Source organism: Peromyscus californicus, unplaced genomic scaffold (genome assembly GCF_007827085.1).
Source record: "Peromyscus californicus insignis strain IS unplaced genomic scaffold, ASM782708v3 Scaffold_8__1_contigs__length_139910024, whole genome shotgun sequence".
Taxonomy (NCBI): Eukaryota; Metazoa; Chordata; class Mammalia; order Rodentia; family Cricetidae; genus Peromyscus; species Peromyscus californicus.
The window spans coordinates 99,332,798-99,349,834 of NW_026294606.1; the positions used below are offsets into that span (position 1 = coordinate 99,332,798).

A 17,037-nucleotide genomic window follows, 5' to 3' on the forward strand; every position below is an offset into this window, starting at 1 on the left:
AAAAAACACAAACCGAGGGAATCTGGAAATGGAAAATCTGGTAAGTGAACAGAAACTACAGAATTCAAGAGGTGGACCTAGCGGGTATCTACAGAACATTTCACCCAAACACAAAAGAACATACCTTCTTCTCAGCACCTCACGGAACTTTCTCCAAAACTGACCACTTACTTAGTCACCAACAAGTCTCAACAGATACAAAAAAGGTGAAATAACCCCTTGCATCCTATCAGACCACCATGGATTAAAGTTGGATTTCAGCAGTAACAGAAAAAACAGAAAGCCTACAAAGTCATGGAAACTGAACAATTCTTTACTGAATGACTACTGGGTCAAGCCAGAAATAAAGAAATTAAAGACTTCTTAGAATTCAGTGAAAATTACTGCATATCATACCCAAACTTATGGGACACAATGAAAGCAGTGCTGGAGTTAAGTTCATAGCACTACGTGCCTACCTAAAAAAATTGGTGCGATCTCATACCGGCAACTTAACAGCACACCTGAAAGCTCTCAGGAAGGAGGGGAGGAGCAAACACACTCCAAGAGGAGTAGATGGCAAGAAATAATTAAACTGAGGGCTGGAATCAATAAAATAGAAACAGAATAACAGAATCAATGAAACACAGAGTTGGTATTTGAGAAAACCAACAAGATAGACAAACCCTATCCATATTAAAAGATGGAGAGAGAAAGTCCAAATTAACAAGATCAGAAACAAAAAAGGAGGACATAACAATAGACACCAAGGAAATCCAAAGAACCATCAGGTCATACTGTAAAACCTGTACTCAGGGCTGGAGAGAGTCAGTGGTTAAGAGCACTGGCTGAAGCCGGGCGGTTGGGGCTCACGCCTTTAATCCCAGCCCTCGGGAGGCAGAAGCAGGCAGATCTCCGTGAGTTCGAGGCCAGCCTGGGCTACAGAGTGAGTTCCAGGAAAAGCACCAAAGCTACACAGAGAAACCCTGTCTCGAAAAAACCAACCAACCAACTAACCAACAAACAAACAAAAAAAAGCACTGGCTATCCTTCAATTCCCAGCACCCATATGGCAGCTCACAACTGTCTGTAATTCCAGTTCCAGGGGATCTGACACCTTCACACAATGCACATAAAATAAAGTTTTAAAAAAACAAAAACAAACCTGTACAAAACTGGAAAAATCTAAAAGAAATGGGTAATTTTCTTGATTACCACTTACCAACATTAGATCAAGATCAGATAAGTAATTTAAATAGTCAGTCCTATAATCTCTAAGGAAATATAAGCAGTCATTATAAGTCTCCCAACCCACCCAAAAAGCCCAGGGCCAGATAATTTTAGTGTAGAATTCTATCAGACTTTCAATGAAGAGCTAATGCCAATACTCAAGTTATTCCATGAAATAGAAATAGAAGGAACATTGCCAAATTCATTTTATGAGGCCACAGTCACCTTGATATCCAAACCACACAAAGATTGAACAAAGAGAATCACAGACCAATTTCCCCTATGAACATAGATGTAAAAATACTCAATAAAATACTCAAAAGACAAATCCAAGAACATATCAAAAAGATCATCCACCATGATCAAGTAGGCTTCATCCCAGAGATGTAGGGATGGTTGAGCATATGAAAATTCATCAATGTAATCCACCATATAAATAAATTAAAAGAAAAAAAACCCCACATGATCATTTCATTAGATGCTGGAAAAGTTTTTGACAAAATCCAACATCCCTTCATGATAAAAGTCTTGGAGAAATCAGGGATACAAGGGACATACCTAAACATAATAAAGGCAATTTACACCAATCCTATAGCCAACATCAAATTAAATGGAGAGAAACTCAAAGCAATTCCACTTAAATCAGGAACAAGACAAGGCTGTCCACTTTCTCCATATCTAATCAGTATAGAACTTGAAGTTCTAGCTAGAACAGTAAGACAACTGAAGGAGATGAAAGGGATACAAATTGGAAGGAAGAAATCAAAGTAGCATTATTTGCAGATGATGTGATAGTATACATAAGTGACCCTAAAAATTCTTTTACAGTTGATAAACATCTTGAGCAATTTGGCTGGATACAAGATTAACTCAAAAAAGTCAATAGCTGCCGGGCACTGGTAGCGCACACCTTTAATCTCAGCACCTGGGAGGCAGAGGCAGGCAGATTTTAGCGAGTTCGAGGCCAGCCTGGTCTACAAAGAGTTCCAGGGGGCTGGAGGAATGGCTCAGAGGTTAAGGGCACTGACTGCTCTTCCAGAGGTCCTGAGTTCAATTCCCAGCAACCACATGATGGCTCATAGCCATCTATAATGGGATCTGGCTTGCAGGCAGGACACTAGATACATAAAAAATAAATCTTAAAAAAAAAAAAAAAAGAGTTCCAGGACAGCCAGGACTGTTACACAGAGAAACCCTGTCTAGAAAAACAAAACAAAACAAAAAAATCAGTAGTCCTCCTATATACAATGACAAACAGATTGAGAAAGAAATCAGGGAAACAACACCCTTCACAATAGCCACAAACAATATAAAATATCTTGGGGATAATTTTAACCAAGCAAGTGCAAGACTTGTATGACAATAATTTCAAGTCTTAAAGAAAGAAATTGAAGATATCAGAAGATGGAAAGATCTCCCATGCTCATGGATTGGTAGAATTAACACAGTAAAAATGGCCATCCTACCTGAAGAACCAAAACACCCCCATTTCAAGCAAGCCCCTCACCCCAGCTTGAAATAGGCCTGAGTTTTGAAATTCTCAGAGCTGCTGACATAGGTCCCAGGAACTCAAAAGTACAAAGTCAGGATGTTTGAAGGACTATCTGGTAGCAATTGATTAACCACAGAATGCCCCAATGCCGGAGATAGTCTATAGTTTGACCAACAACCGGTCAAAACTGCAAAGTAAGATAACACAGAAATTTTGGAAAGCCTTTAAAACTTGAGCCAATCAGCCGGGTGGTGGTGGCGCACGCCTTTAATTCCAGCACTCGGGAGGCAGAGGCAGGTGGATCTCTGTGAGTTCGAGGCCAGCCTGGTCTTCAAAGCGAGTTCCAGGAAAGGCGCAAAGCTACACAGAGAAAGCCTGTCTTGAAAAACCAAAAAAAAAAAAAAAAAAAACAAAAAAAAAAACTTGAGCCAATCAGAACTGTACCTGTACTAGCACCCCTAACTGATGTAACCTTGTGATTTTTGCCTTTAAAAACCAAGCTTGCAGCCGGGCGGTGGTGGCGCACGCCTTTAGTCCCAGCACTCGGGAGGCAGAGCCAGGCGGATCTCTGTGAGTTCGAGGCCAGCCCGGGCTACCGAGTGAGTTCCAGGAAAGGCGCAAAGCTACACAGAGAAACCCTGTCTCGAAAAACCAAAAAAAAAAACAAAAAAAAAAAAAACCGAGCTTGCAGAGGGGCAGGCACCTCCTCTATCCTCCGCTGCGTAGGCTCCAATAAACCTTATTTTTGCATTTCAGTGAGTTTACAACACTACCAAAAGCAATCTACAGATTCAATGCAATCCCCATCAAAACTCTACCAATTCTTTACACACCTTGAAAGGACAATACTCAACTTCATATGGAAAAACAAAAAAAAACCCAGGATAGCTAAAATAATCCTGTACAATAAAAGAACTTCCCGAGGTTATCACCATCCTTGGTATCAATCTGTACTACAGAGCTACAGTAATAAAAAGCACATGGTATGAGCATAAACACAGACAGGTCTATCAATGGAATAGAATGGACACCTGATTTTTTATTAAGAAGCCAGAAAGCCTCTGCTGATCTAACTGGATGTTGGCATATAGAAGGATGCAAATAGATCCATATCTATCACCCTGCACAAAACTCAAGTCCAGTGTCAGGTGGTAGTGGTGCACGCCTTTAATCCCAGCACTCAAGAGGCAGAGGCAGGTAGATCTCTGTGAGTTCAAAGCCAGCCTGGTCTACAGAGTGAGTTCCAGGAAAGGCTCCAAAGCTACACAGAGAAACCCTGTCTCGAAAAACCAAAACCAAAAAAAAAAAAAAACAACCCAAAAAAACCTCAAGTCCAAGTGGATCCAAGACTTCAACATAAAACCAGACACACTGAGCTTTATAGAAGAGAAAGCAGGGCATAGCCTTGAACATATTGGCACAGGAGACAACTTCCTAAACAGAACACCAATAGCACAGGCACCAAGATGGACAATTAATAAACGGTGCTTCATGAAATCGAAAAACTTCCATAAGGCAAAGGACACTGTCAATAGGACAAAATAGCAGTCGACAAGACTGGAAAAGAGTTTCACCAACTCCACATTCAACACAGGGCTAATATCCAAAATATATAAAGAACTCAAGAAACTAGACAAACCAAACAATCCAATTAAAAAACGAAGTCCAGCTCTAAACAGAATTCTCAATAGCTGAATCTCAAATGGCTGAGAAACATTTAAAGAAATGTGCAACATCCCTTAGCCATCATGGTAATGCAAATCAAAATTACTTTGAGATTCCATCTTACATCTGTCAGAATGGCTAAGATCAAAAACACAAGTGATAGCTCATTCTGGTGAGAGTGTGAATCAAGGGGAACACTCTTCCATTGATGGTGGGAGTGCAAACTCATGCAGTCACTATGGAAATCAATATGGCGGTTCCTCAGAAAACTGGGAATCGATCTACCTCAAGACCAGCTATACCACTCTTGGGCATATACACAAAAGATGAGGTATCCTACCACAAGGACGCTTGCTCAAGTATGTTCACAGCAGCTTACTTCATAATAACCAGAAACTGGGAACAATTTAGATTGCCCTCAACTAAAGAATGCACCACTACCACCTGACACTGGACTTGAGTTTTGTGCAGGGTGATAGATATGGATCTATTTGCATCCTTCTATATGCCAACATCCAGTTAGATCAGCAGAGGCTTTCTGGCTTCTTAATAAAAATGTATATTTATATCCTGGAGTGTATATTTATACACTCAGCTGTTCGAAAAAAAAAATGACATCATGAAATCTGCAAGCAAATGGATAGAACTAGGAAAAAAAAAATCATCCTGAGGGAGGCAACCCAGACTCGGAAAGACAAACGATATGTACTCAGTCATAAACGGATATTAGCTGTAAAGTAAATGATAGTCACACTACAACCCACAGACCCAGAGAGGATAAGTAACAAGGGGTTGGGGGGAGAACAGGGACACACACACAGACGGACACGGACGACACTCATGATCTCCCTGGAAAGGGGAAATAGATTTTTGCAGGTGGAATGAGGGTAGGAGGGGATGGGGTGGGGGGGAATCAGGTGAGAAATGGAGAGGCAGAGGGAGGGAGTACAGGGAAAGACAACTGGAATCAGTGGGCATTTAGGGGGCAATGTAGAAACCTAGCGCAGTGTAAACTTCCTGGAACTGATGAGGAGGAGGATGACCCTAGCAAGGCCTCCTAGTAATGGAGGATATGGAGCCTGAACTGGCCATCTTCTGTAACCATAGAATCAACTAAGCAGGGTTCACAGGGGCTCACAGAAACTGAAGCAGCAATCACGGAGCCTGTGTGGGTCTATGCTAGGTCCTCTGCATACATGCCATAGCTCTTTAGCTTGGAGTTTTTGTGGGACTCCTAACAGTGGAGGTGGGGTGTCTCTGACTCTTTGCCTGCTCATGGGTCCTTTTCCTCCTACTGGTTGCCTCATCCAGCCTTCATATGAGGGTTTATACCTAGTTTTATTGCATCTTGTTCGGTTGATATATCCGGGAGGTCTGCTCTTTTCTGAAGGGAAACTGAGAAACAGTGGATTTGGGGAAAGGGGAGGGGGGGGGAAGAGGAGGGGAAAGAGGGAGGCTGTAGTCAGGACGTACTGTATGAGAGAAGAATAAAGAAAAAGAAGAAGAAAAAAGAGGTTTACAAAATACAAAAGAAAATATACAAAAGAAAAAAATAAGATTCTATTTCCAATAAAATACTTCACAGAAATAGTTCAGACTACTTTACAAAACTTACAAAGATTGGTGAGACGGCTCCACAGGAACTGCTGACTAACACATTTAATGTCCTGAGTTCATGGTGGAAGGAAAAACCAACTCCCACAAGATATCCTCTGGCCCCCATGCAAGTGCCCACATACATACACAAATTAATAAATGCAATTTGAATATTATAAAATGCTGCTAAAAGATGCAATAAACGAAGACAGAGACAAATGGCGAGGACCACAGGAAAGCCTGATATCATAAAGGCATATGAGACAGTAGGAGAGGCCTGATTTCCCAACTGTATTTCCTGGTTCTAATGAGAAGCTAGTTTAGCTGCACATGCATCCTACTCTATGTAATCCTATTCCTACTCCCTTCAAAGCTCGAAAAGGACCTTCTCTTTCCTGAAGCTTTCCCATGCAGACTGTCTGCTCCTGACATATATAACCTTCCTGGTAGGTGTGCCAATAGTGAGACCCATGTGAACTGAGCACTAACAGAACCATGCATAGGAGCAGACCACCTGGCTGCGCAATCATGAAAGCTGGGGGTGGTTATTCACACCTACAATCCTAGCAGTTGAGGCAGGATCATTGCCTTGAGTTCAAGGCCAGCCTGGGCTACACAGTAAGTTCTATCCAGGCAAGAGTAGGGTACAAAGTAAGTTCTATTTAGGTAGGTTGAGCTAGCCTGGGCTTGCTGTCTCAAATAACAATACTTGCTGTCTCAAAACAATATTCATACAGAAACCCTGTACAAAACAGTTGCCGTATGCCTGTGCAAGTCACGTGTCAAACTATATGAGCTTTCTTTATTGACTGCTTTCTCAGAGACCAACCCAAAGAGCCTCGCCATGCATTCTCTCCTATAAGCTCCAACATAAGCCCCATAAAGCCTCATTTGGATGATAGTACTGGCCTCTTCGTAATGTCTAACTGGAATTAAGCAAAATGACCCAAGGCTGAAGGATGGTCACATGGTCTCCTCCCTGCCAGGCCCTGGTGCCTTCACACAAGTGCAGAATCTTGGTTTTGCACTAACACCAGAAACCTGAACTTAGCAGGTAGAGTCGACAGCCACCATACTATCCTTTCTTCAAAGTAAGAGACAACATCAACATTTTCTGAGGAAGGCAAGTGTATTGGCTGCTTCTCTAATTACTGTGACTAAGTTCCCAACAAAAGCAACCTAAGGAAAGGTTTAGTAGGGCTCACATTGAGTCACTGAGTAGAGTCCATCGTGAGAGCAGCATGAGGCAACTGATGACACTGAGTCCACCATCAGAAAGCAGAGATGAATGCCGACTCACTTGCTTTCTCCTTTCTACTAGTCCTGGATCCCTGGCCATGGGTGAGTCTTTCCACCTCAATTAAACCAATTCAGAGCTTTTCACAGACATGTCCAGAGGTTTGTCTCCTAGGTAATTCTAAATCCTATCTAGTTGACAATATTAACTACCACAGGTCTACCACTTGTCAACCCGTCAGACAAACATTGCTTCTAAGCCACAACTTCCACCTCTTGTCCTTATCGGCTCATGGCCATCTCATGATACAAACACGTTCATTCAGTCCAACTTCAGAAGTGCCCATTTTCTTCAACAGTTCCAACACTGTTCAAAAGTGTAAGTGCAAGCCAGGTGTAGTGGTGCACATCTTTAATCCCAGCACTCAGGAGGCAGAGGCAAGTGGATCTCTGTGAGTTTGAGACCAGCCTGGTCTACAGAGTGAGTTCCAGGACAGACAAGGCTACAAAGAGAAACACCATCTTAAAAAGCAAACATTCCCACTCTAAATGGGAGGAATGGGCTAATAACAAGGAAAGATTATGCCAAAGCAAGACCTAAACCCAGCAGGCAAATACCAAATCCCCAAACTCCATGACCAGCATCTGAGGCTTGTGATGAAATCATCCAGCGCTGCTAGCCGCAGGACAAAGTAATGGAATTCAGCTGCTATCACAAAAGCTACTACTTGGAAAAGTCAAGGACTTAGAAGTCTTGGTGATATTTTAGCTTTTACACACACACACACACACACACACACACACACACACACACACACACACACATATATATATATTAGCTAGTTCCTAAAATGATTTTCTTGTGTGCTTCCAAGAACTCCTAACAGTGTATTTATCTAAAATACCTATCAAGCATCCAAGGCCAAAGAAACAACACCTGTCTCCCAGGTCAAGTGGATAGTTTTATTTCTTGTGCAATTTAGGGTGAGACCCTCCTTTCTTACACAACCTTACTAATAGACCCCCTAACTTCTTTCCCAACCACTTCTAGGAATGTAGACTGAGCACACAGATCCCCTTTTTGATATACTGACCAGTCATTAGCACTCAGCTGACCTCCTCTTTTACCACTCCCATTTTGGGTTGTAAAAGAAAGCCTGGTGGTCACTGCCTGAGGAAAATTCTTACCTACCTTTATGACCCGCGTAAGAATTCAAGCTTGGTGACCTTGCTCTGCGAGAGGATTGCTATTGCTTGGGTTTATAACTGGATTCCTGGGAGACTAGGAGGGAACAAAGACATTAAGGAGCTGGAGAGGAGGAGAGAGAGGAAAAAGAACAGAAGAACTAGATGGGTAAGAACTGGAGAGGAACGGACTAGATGGGAAGAACTAGATTGGAGGTCAAAAGAGAATACTAGAGGAACAAGATGGATGACGAGGAAGAGCCAGATGGGGAAGAACAAGATGAGAAAGAAGGAGATGGGAGAGGAGCTAGATGGGAAGGAACTAGATGGATGAGAACCTAGATGGGGCAGAACTAAGTTGAGAGAATTAAGACAGAACTTAGAGGAGACAGCAGATAAATATAGAGAGAATTAAATGGAAAGGAACTAGACTTGAGTACAGAACTGAAGCTGTGTAGATAGGATTTTATCCCAGAGGAATAAAGTAGACAGAGAAAGAGCTTGGTGTATCTACATTTATTCCTGCCCTGAATGCCTGATGGAGCTGCAGCTGTAATAGATTTTTGTCTTAGAGGAATAAAGTTAACAGACATAAGAGCATAGTGTACGTAGAATTTTTCCCTCAGATATCCCACACCAGACGTAGCGAAATCCCCGGACCCTGGGTATCTCATAATCCAGGCTCCAAAATCACCCCTCCCCTGTAGTTCTGCCACTGCGGCACATGCAGTCTCTCCACTTGCTTCAGCTGGAGTCCTCCAATCCTGTCATCTCCAATATCCTGATCTTCACTGCACCTCAGCCTTCACCTGTGTGTTCGAGGAGATGCAGTAAAGAACTGCTGACATACTACTCCATTGTTAGGGGAAAGGTTTCATTGTGCCTGAGAGAGAGAGAATACCCAGAGGTATCTGGAGGAGTCCAGAGCAGAGAGAAAGAGAAAGAGACTGGATATGACCAGGGCTGTCTGTGGGAGAAGAAAGAATAGCAAGGGACAGAGAATAGAGAATGCATGATGAGAAGAGCAGGGGCAGGGGAAATCTTTGCCATTATAAAGAGAACAAAAGATCTGAGGTCACGGATATAGAACCAACAAATATGGAGGGCTCCATTCACAAAAAAAACTCAGCCTGGGTATCTGGAAAAGCCCAAATGGCCTATCCGAGCATTAAACATTCCCAACACTGTCTATGAGAGGAGGGAAGCCTGGAAAGGTGAGAAAGGCTAGGATGCTAGAACGGGCTTTGCAACACGTAACAGGTACCTGTGATACTGAGGGAGCCTGGTCGGCACCACGGGCTCTGATATGCTGATAGGTGCCACAGGTAGCCATATGCTCCCTCCGCCAGAGGTCAGGGAAATGACTCATTTTAGCAGATGGGAATCACTTTCACAAGTTCCTGAGGAATGCTGGCTTTTATCCGACCATTAGAAATCCTCCTATACTTCAGGTTGAGCTCATTTTTGGCTATTTGGACAACCTTTTGGAGTTTGGGGAGCTGGGCGTTTCCTTGTGGACCTGACAACCTTCATAACTTCCCACAATGGTCACACTGCTTGGCCTCAGAAGCCTTCCAGAAACTTGGCACAAGCCTCCATGAACCCCTTACTCTTGCATCTAGTATACCTATACCATGATGCCAAAACTTGCTTCTAGCTGGAGATATAGCTTGGTTCCCGTTAGGCATACTCGGTCTGCCTTCCAAGCTTACCCAGAGGAAACAACTCCCCAGGTGGTGGTTTTCAAACAGAGGACTCCTGCAGTGGCATCCTCAGTTTAGGCTCCTCCTTTGTTACAAGCTGCAACCTTCACCGAGGGACTTTGCCCTGGAGCGTTTTCCTATTATCTCAGTGCATAAGGGCTCCCTTTAACAATCTCTTTAACAATTGCATCTGCTTTGTAGCCTACAACTCCCTCCTTCCCCAGCAAACCAGCTTCCGATCTCTCTGCTGTCTCTCACAGTACACTGAGATAAGCACAGTGAACAGTAACCTTGATACAGTCTGAATGTCATCCAGAAAACGGCATTGGGAATTGAACCCAGGTCCTCTGGAAGAGGAGCCAGTGTCTTTTTTTTTTTTTTTGGTTTTTCGAGACAGGGTTTCTCTGTGTAGCTTTGTGCCTTTCCTGGAACTCACTCTGTAGCCCAGGTGGGCCTTGGTCTCGAACTCACAGAGATCTGCTTGCCTCTGCCTCCCAAGTGCTAGGATTAAAGGCGTGTGCCACCACCGCCCGGCTAGCAGCCAGTGTCTTAATCACTAAGCCACCTCTTCGGCCTCCATCTTGTCTTCAGACATCCTCCACCAAACAAATTAATCCATTTCTGTTGAATTCAGCCTCATCAAATTCTCATCAAATAGAGACAGAAGGCAGCCCAGCTTTTGACCAGAATATGACACCAATGGCCTCCAGCATCATCTTAGAAAAGTCCTTGCCTCCCTCTGAAACCTCATTAGCCGGAGGCCTTCACTATCTGTGTTTCTCTGCCATTCTTTCTCTTACAGATTTATTTTTATTCTTGCATATGTGTGTATGTCTGAGTGTATGTCCTGTGTGTGGGTGCCAGAAGAGGCCAGAAGAAGGCGTTGGAATTCCTGGAGCTGGAACTATAGGTGGTTGTGAGCCACCCAACATGGTTGCTAGAAGTTGAACCTGTGTCCTCAGCAAAAGCAGGAACTCAGCATTCTGAACTGCTGAGCCATCTCTCCAACCCCTTAAGTTTCTCTTGATATTCTGGTCCTCTGAACGCCCACCAGAATGGCCCGCTTCGTTCTGCTCACACCATTTTAGGGCTTTTCTAACCCAAAGTTCCAAACTCTTCCACACTACTTCCACAAACCAATTCCAAAAGTCTAAGAAGCACCTGGTCCAGTTTTTTTGGCTTAAGGGTGAAGCATCAAAATTTACGGGAGGACAGCCCCAAAGATGAAGGTCCTGGGCTACAGAGTTCGGTCCAGGACAGTGGGGACTACACAGAAACCCTGGCTTAAAGAAAACAACCCAAAACCAAACCCAGCAAACAAAAACAAAAAACCAAAGGTACACTTCTGGTTAAACACTAACACTGCATCACACCCAGCTACGACACTCCTGACCTTACCATAAAAACTGCCAAACTGCCGGGCGGTGGTGGCATACACCTTTGATCCTACCACTCAGAGGCAGAGGCGGGCAGATCTCTGTGAGTTTGAGGCTAGCCTGGTCTACAGAGTGAGTTCCAGGACAGGCACAAAAAAAGAGAAACCCTGTCTGGAAAACAAACAAACAAACAAACAAACAAAAAAGCAGTTTCTCCAGAAACTAATGATAGATCTTCCATATGACTCAGCTATACCACTTCTAGGTTTTTACCTAAAAAATTCCCATATCACAGAGACAGACTCTTGCACATTATTGTTTTTTTTTGCAGCATTATTCACAAATGGCTGTTATGAACCAACGAAGGTGTCCAACAACAGAGTAACGGATAAAGAAAACATGACATACATACATAATGGAACTCTTACACGTTTTCATGTGAGTGTGTGTGTATGTTCGTGCACATACGTGCATGTGGAGGTCAGAGAACAGCTCTCAGTTCTCTCCTACTAATGGGTTCCTGGGCTCAAACGCAGATTTCCAGCACTGGCGGGAGGTGCGCCTCTCACTAACCCCACAATGGAATTTTTTTCAACCATAAAAAAGAACGAAGTTACGTCATTTGCACGGAAATGGATGCAACTGGATATAATCATATTAAACAAATTATTCTCAGACAAATATGTTTTTTTCTGACTAGTGGTTCCTAGATTTTTATAGAGATGCATAAAATCGTGTAGAGAAATGAAACTAGGGAGAAAAGAACAGGAGGGAGGGTTAAACAAATGCAACTGGGAGATCTGGGGGAGTATGGTTGATACATCGCCGATACCTGTGTGAAAACTTTAATAAGTCAAAAGCATAACTCTAATCAAGAAAATACAGGTGAAGCTGGACTTGTACAGATCTCGAGTTTGAGGCCAGCCTGGGCTACATGGCCAGCTCCAGGTTAACCTGAGCTACCCAGAAAAGCCAATCTTAGAAGAAAAAAAAAAAAAAATTCTGTTCACACTGAGGCGCAAGCCGGAAATAAGGGGTAAACGCGATTATTCCGTGACGATACAACTGGAAACACCAGGCATCCGGGGGAAAGCAAGGAGGCGGCTGGAGCCCGCTAAGGTGGCAGCGGGGGCGTGGCCAGCTGAGTGGGGCCCGCCCCCACACCCTCGTGGAGGGTCACGAGTGCGCCCGCCGGGCTTCCGGACTCGTTCCCGCGCGGGGGAGGCCGCCCCGCGATGCCCGGCAGAGGCGCGTCTCCTGACAAAGGCAGGCTGGAGTTCGGAGCCGCCCGTCCTCCTGCGACCCCGCACGCGTTCCTCAGGAGCAGCCCACCGGGACCAACTCTCAGGAGGGCTGGAGGCCCGAACCTACGCCCCGGGGGGCGTCACGGCCCGCGAGGCGCCCACCCTGGCGCGGACACGACCCTTCTCTCGGGCCTTGCAGACATACCTGGAGAGGTTTAGCCTCCACTCAGGGTTCCGGGTCACGAAGCGCGTGGAGAAGGGGGCCCTGTCACCCACTCGCGACTGCAGGTGGGGGAAGGGCGACCGCCGGTGCGTTCGCGCAAGCGCGCAGACTGTAGAGCGGGCGGCCGTACCCAGAGTCCTCGGAGCAGTGACGCGGGTCTCAGGACTACAATTCCCATGCGCCTCCGAGCCACGGTGCTAGGGACTCTGGGAAGTTTGTAGGGTGGGAAACGCTTTCCAAATTAACCGAGGTGTGGACTGCGTTCTGCTCTCTGAGGACAGCCTCTTTCCTCCTTGTACGCTATTAAAAAACCTGGGTTTTAGACATTTCACGAGTAATCCATGAACTCTTTTTCAGCTACAAAACACGAACATTAAAGCAAATATCAACCTGAATCTCAACCATGTAAGGAGCACACATCTTTCTGGGCATGGTAGTGCAGCCTTTAATCCCAGCAAGTCGGGAGGTAGAAGCAGGCAGATCCTTGGGACAGAGAGTTTCAGGCCAGCTAGGGCTACATAGTGAGACCCAATTTTAGAACAACCAACTCCCCACCACTACCACACACACACACACACACACACACACACACACACACACACACACACACAAAAAACCCACAAAATAAAACCACCGTTTTCCTCAACCTCTCGCCCTTAAAGTTATTTTTGGAAGGCCTGACACAACCCCATGTTGATTTGAGATGGTCTTGTCACCAACTCTAGGCTGGCTTCAATCTTCCTGTTTCAGCTTCCTACTTAATGGGATTACAGGTGAACTGTACCATGCCTAATGACTTTATTTCAGTACTGACCACCTCTATGAACACTGCATGTATATGGTGCACATACATACACATAGGCAAAGCATTCATACACATAAAATCTTAAAAACTTCAGGGCAGTAGTGGCACATGCTTTAATCCCAGTACTCAGTCAGGAGGCAGCGGCTAGTCTACAGAGAGTTCCACAACAGAAAAACCCTGTTTCAAGAAACAAAAACAACCCTTAAAGTTTGTAAATGACGATATAATTTTAACTCTGTGTAAAGTATACACAAAACTGTTTCTGAAGCGTGGAGTTGGGGAGGAGAGGGACAGAGGTAGTCCCAGTGCTCAGAAGTAGAAGTCAAGGCCAATCTGGACAATGATCCCCCACAAGGTGGAAGAAGAGAACCATCTCCCACAAGTTGTCCTCTGACCTCCACATGCCCACTGGGGCACATTTGTGAATGCACACACACACACACACATATAAAATTGTCTAAAAAAGAATATGCATCATATTTTCAAAACATTGGAAATAATCCAGATCTTTGACTATGTGAATCAAATAAATTGTAGTTACACACAAATAGAACTGGAAGAGACACTGAAAATGATGTGTATTGATCACATGGTGAAGGTGTCTAATTCATGAGAAATGAAAGGGAAAAAAGGCAGGAATTATATGACAGTCTGTCAGGTGTGGTCCTGTTTAGGCTGGAGATGTAGTTCAGTAGTAGAACATTTGGTAGCTTGTAAAGACATTTGGTAGCTTGATTCCCAGCACCACACACATACATCTACACAAAAATAGAATGTGTCCCTATTCTTGTAAAAACTGTGCATAATTTGAGACCAAGCTAGAAGATACAAAAAGAAGATTGGAACACACTCTCTCTCTTAATTTATGGTAACACCACTCTGTGTACGAGCTGTTTCTGAAGAACTTGCAAAATTCAAAGCACTGTTTTCTATTACTTTCTCCCTTAGGAATAAGGGAATACAGAGGAAGGTTTCGAAAACACAGTACATATTTTTGCTGAAATACAATTCTTTCCTTTTTTCTTTTGTTATACCTAGTCCGTTGTGAGCCACGAGGAAGGAGAGAGACAACACTTATGGGTTCCAAAAACTTCAATAAATCACCACATGAACAAAGTCTCTGACTGACCAGGGCTGAAGGACAAGGACTCAGGAGCCTTGCTTTTCCTGACAGCCCCGAGCTGGGGCAGAAGTGGGTTTATAAGCCCCAAAACCATAAACACACCTGTACCAAGTTACAGTTATATTTTTCACCCATAAGAGTCAAAGATGAAGGTTTTTCCTTGTGTGTTCCTGTAAACTTCTCAGTCCAGTACATCGGAGTCATTTGTTCTGTTGTTAGGGACAACCATAATGTCTTAGAGAACTAAGGGGCATAACAGACCATTTCCATTGTTTAAGGTTAGGGGCTGGAGAGAAGGCTCAGAGGTTAAGAGTACTGGCTGCTCGTCCAGAGGTCCTGAGTTCAATTCCCAGCAACCACATGGTGGCTCACAACCATCTGTAATGAGATCTGGTGCCCTCTTCTGGCCTGCAGGGATACGTGTGGGCAGAATACTATATGTATAATAAATAAATAAATCTAAAAAAAAAAAAAAAAGGAGGTTGGTCAGCCGCTGGAAAGTTCCCCTAGGGTTTAGGAACCTGAACTTTGTTTCATCCTATAGGTAAAATGGAGTTTGAAGTCCAAATGGCAGTCCTTAGGACAAGGAGCTTTTGCCTATTCCTGTCATTTTCTTTTCTTTTCCTTTCTTTCTCTCCCCTCCCTTTCTCTCTCTCATTCTCTCTCTCTTTCTTTTGAGCCAGAGTCTCAAATATTGATGACCAGGCCTTAAACTTGGTACCCAGAGTGGGGTACTCACTATGTAGCCAAGAAAACCTACCCTTGGGCATCTGAGTCTCCTGCCTCCACCTCCTGAATGCTGGAATTAAAAACCATCATACGTGTTTCATGTGGTGCTGGGGATAGAACATAGGGCTCTGTGTGAGCATGCTACCAACTGAACTCCATCCACTGCCTGAAATATGACTTTGAATTTCATCTCCTTCCCATTAGGCTCTCAGGGCTCTCTAGTCAGTTACCTCCACTGGACACTATGGGTTGCTTGGTCTCCTCCTCAGTGTGCAGCAATATGCCACTTAAATCCAAGCATCCACTCCTCTGCTACTTTGTGATGTGCTTAGAGGTACATAGTGATAAGGGCAATGCATGCGCAGACATTTTCATTGTAAGAACAGTGACAGCTGAAAGTGGAGTAAATGTCCCAAGGTATCAACAATACTGTGGGTTGTTCACAGGATAGTGGCCAAAATTTAATTTCTATTGCTCAAGTGCCATCATCTTGTGACACAATGACCTCTCTCAACACTATCCTAGCCCCAGGTGTGGTGGGGCATACCTTTAACCCCAGTACTCAGAAGGCAGAGGTAGGCAGATCTCTGTGAGTGAGTTCCAAGCCATCCAGAGCTACATAGTGAGACCTTGCCTCAAAAACAAAAAACAACCAAACAAAAAACAGCATCACAGTAATGAACTTTTTTGCTGTATTTAAATTCCTTCGTCTTGGAATAGATAGATCGCTCATCAGTTAAGTTCATGTGCTGCTCCTACAGAGAACCTACCACTAATGTTGGATGGCTCACAACTGCCCTGTAACTCCAGCTCCAGAATATTTGATGCCCCCTTCTGACATCCATGGGTATCTGCATTCGTGTGCACATACATACAGACACACAGATATAGAAATGATTAAAATTAAATCTTTTGGGGCTGGAGAGATGGCTTAACAGTTAAGAGCACTTGCTGATTTTGCAGAGGATCCAGAGGACTTGAGTTCAGGTCCCAGCTTCTACATGGTGGCTAACAATTTTCTGTAACTCTCATTCCAGAGAATTGACACCCTCTCCTGATATATTTGGACATTGCATGCACATGGTGCCCAGACATACATGAAGACAAAGCACTCATACATGACAAATAAAAAAAATTCTAAATATTCACTAATAAAATGTTTTAAAAATTAAATATCTATTTAAAGTCTTTGGTCTTGCATTTTGTTTTTTGTTTTTTGTTTTTTGAGACAGGGTTTCTCTGTGTAGCTTTGCGCCTTTCCTGGGACTCACTTGGTAGTCCAGGCTGGCCTGGAACTCACAGAGATCCGCCTGGCTCTGCCTCCCGAGTGCTGGGATTAAAGGCGTGCACCACCACCGCCCAGCTTGGTCTTGCATTTTTTTTTTTTTTAAATTTATGTATGTTTTCTAGCTAATTTTTTTTTTTTTAAGATTTATTTATTTATTATGTAT

General features: G+C 43.9%; 1 protein-coding gene across 2 annotated transcripts in view; it reads right to left on the reverse strand.

Moving 5' to 3' along the window:
* Window positions 1–13,162, reverse strand: part of Zfp1 (ZFP1 zinc finger protein) — a 29,530-nt gene extending 16,368 nt beyond the window's left edge. The window contains exon 1 of one of the 2 annotated variants that reach the window (XM_052728568.1): window positions 12,912–13,084. The gene's annotated coding sequence lies outside the window, so the exon portion shown is untranslated. Of the gene's footprint in view, window positions 1–12,911 lie in introns of both variants that reach the window. The other variant, XM_052728571.1, reaches the window with a different exon arrangement.
* Window positions 13,163–17,037: the final 3,875 nt, after the last annotated feature.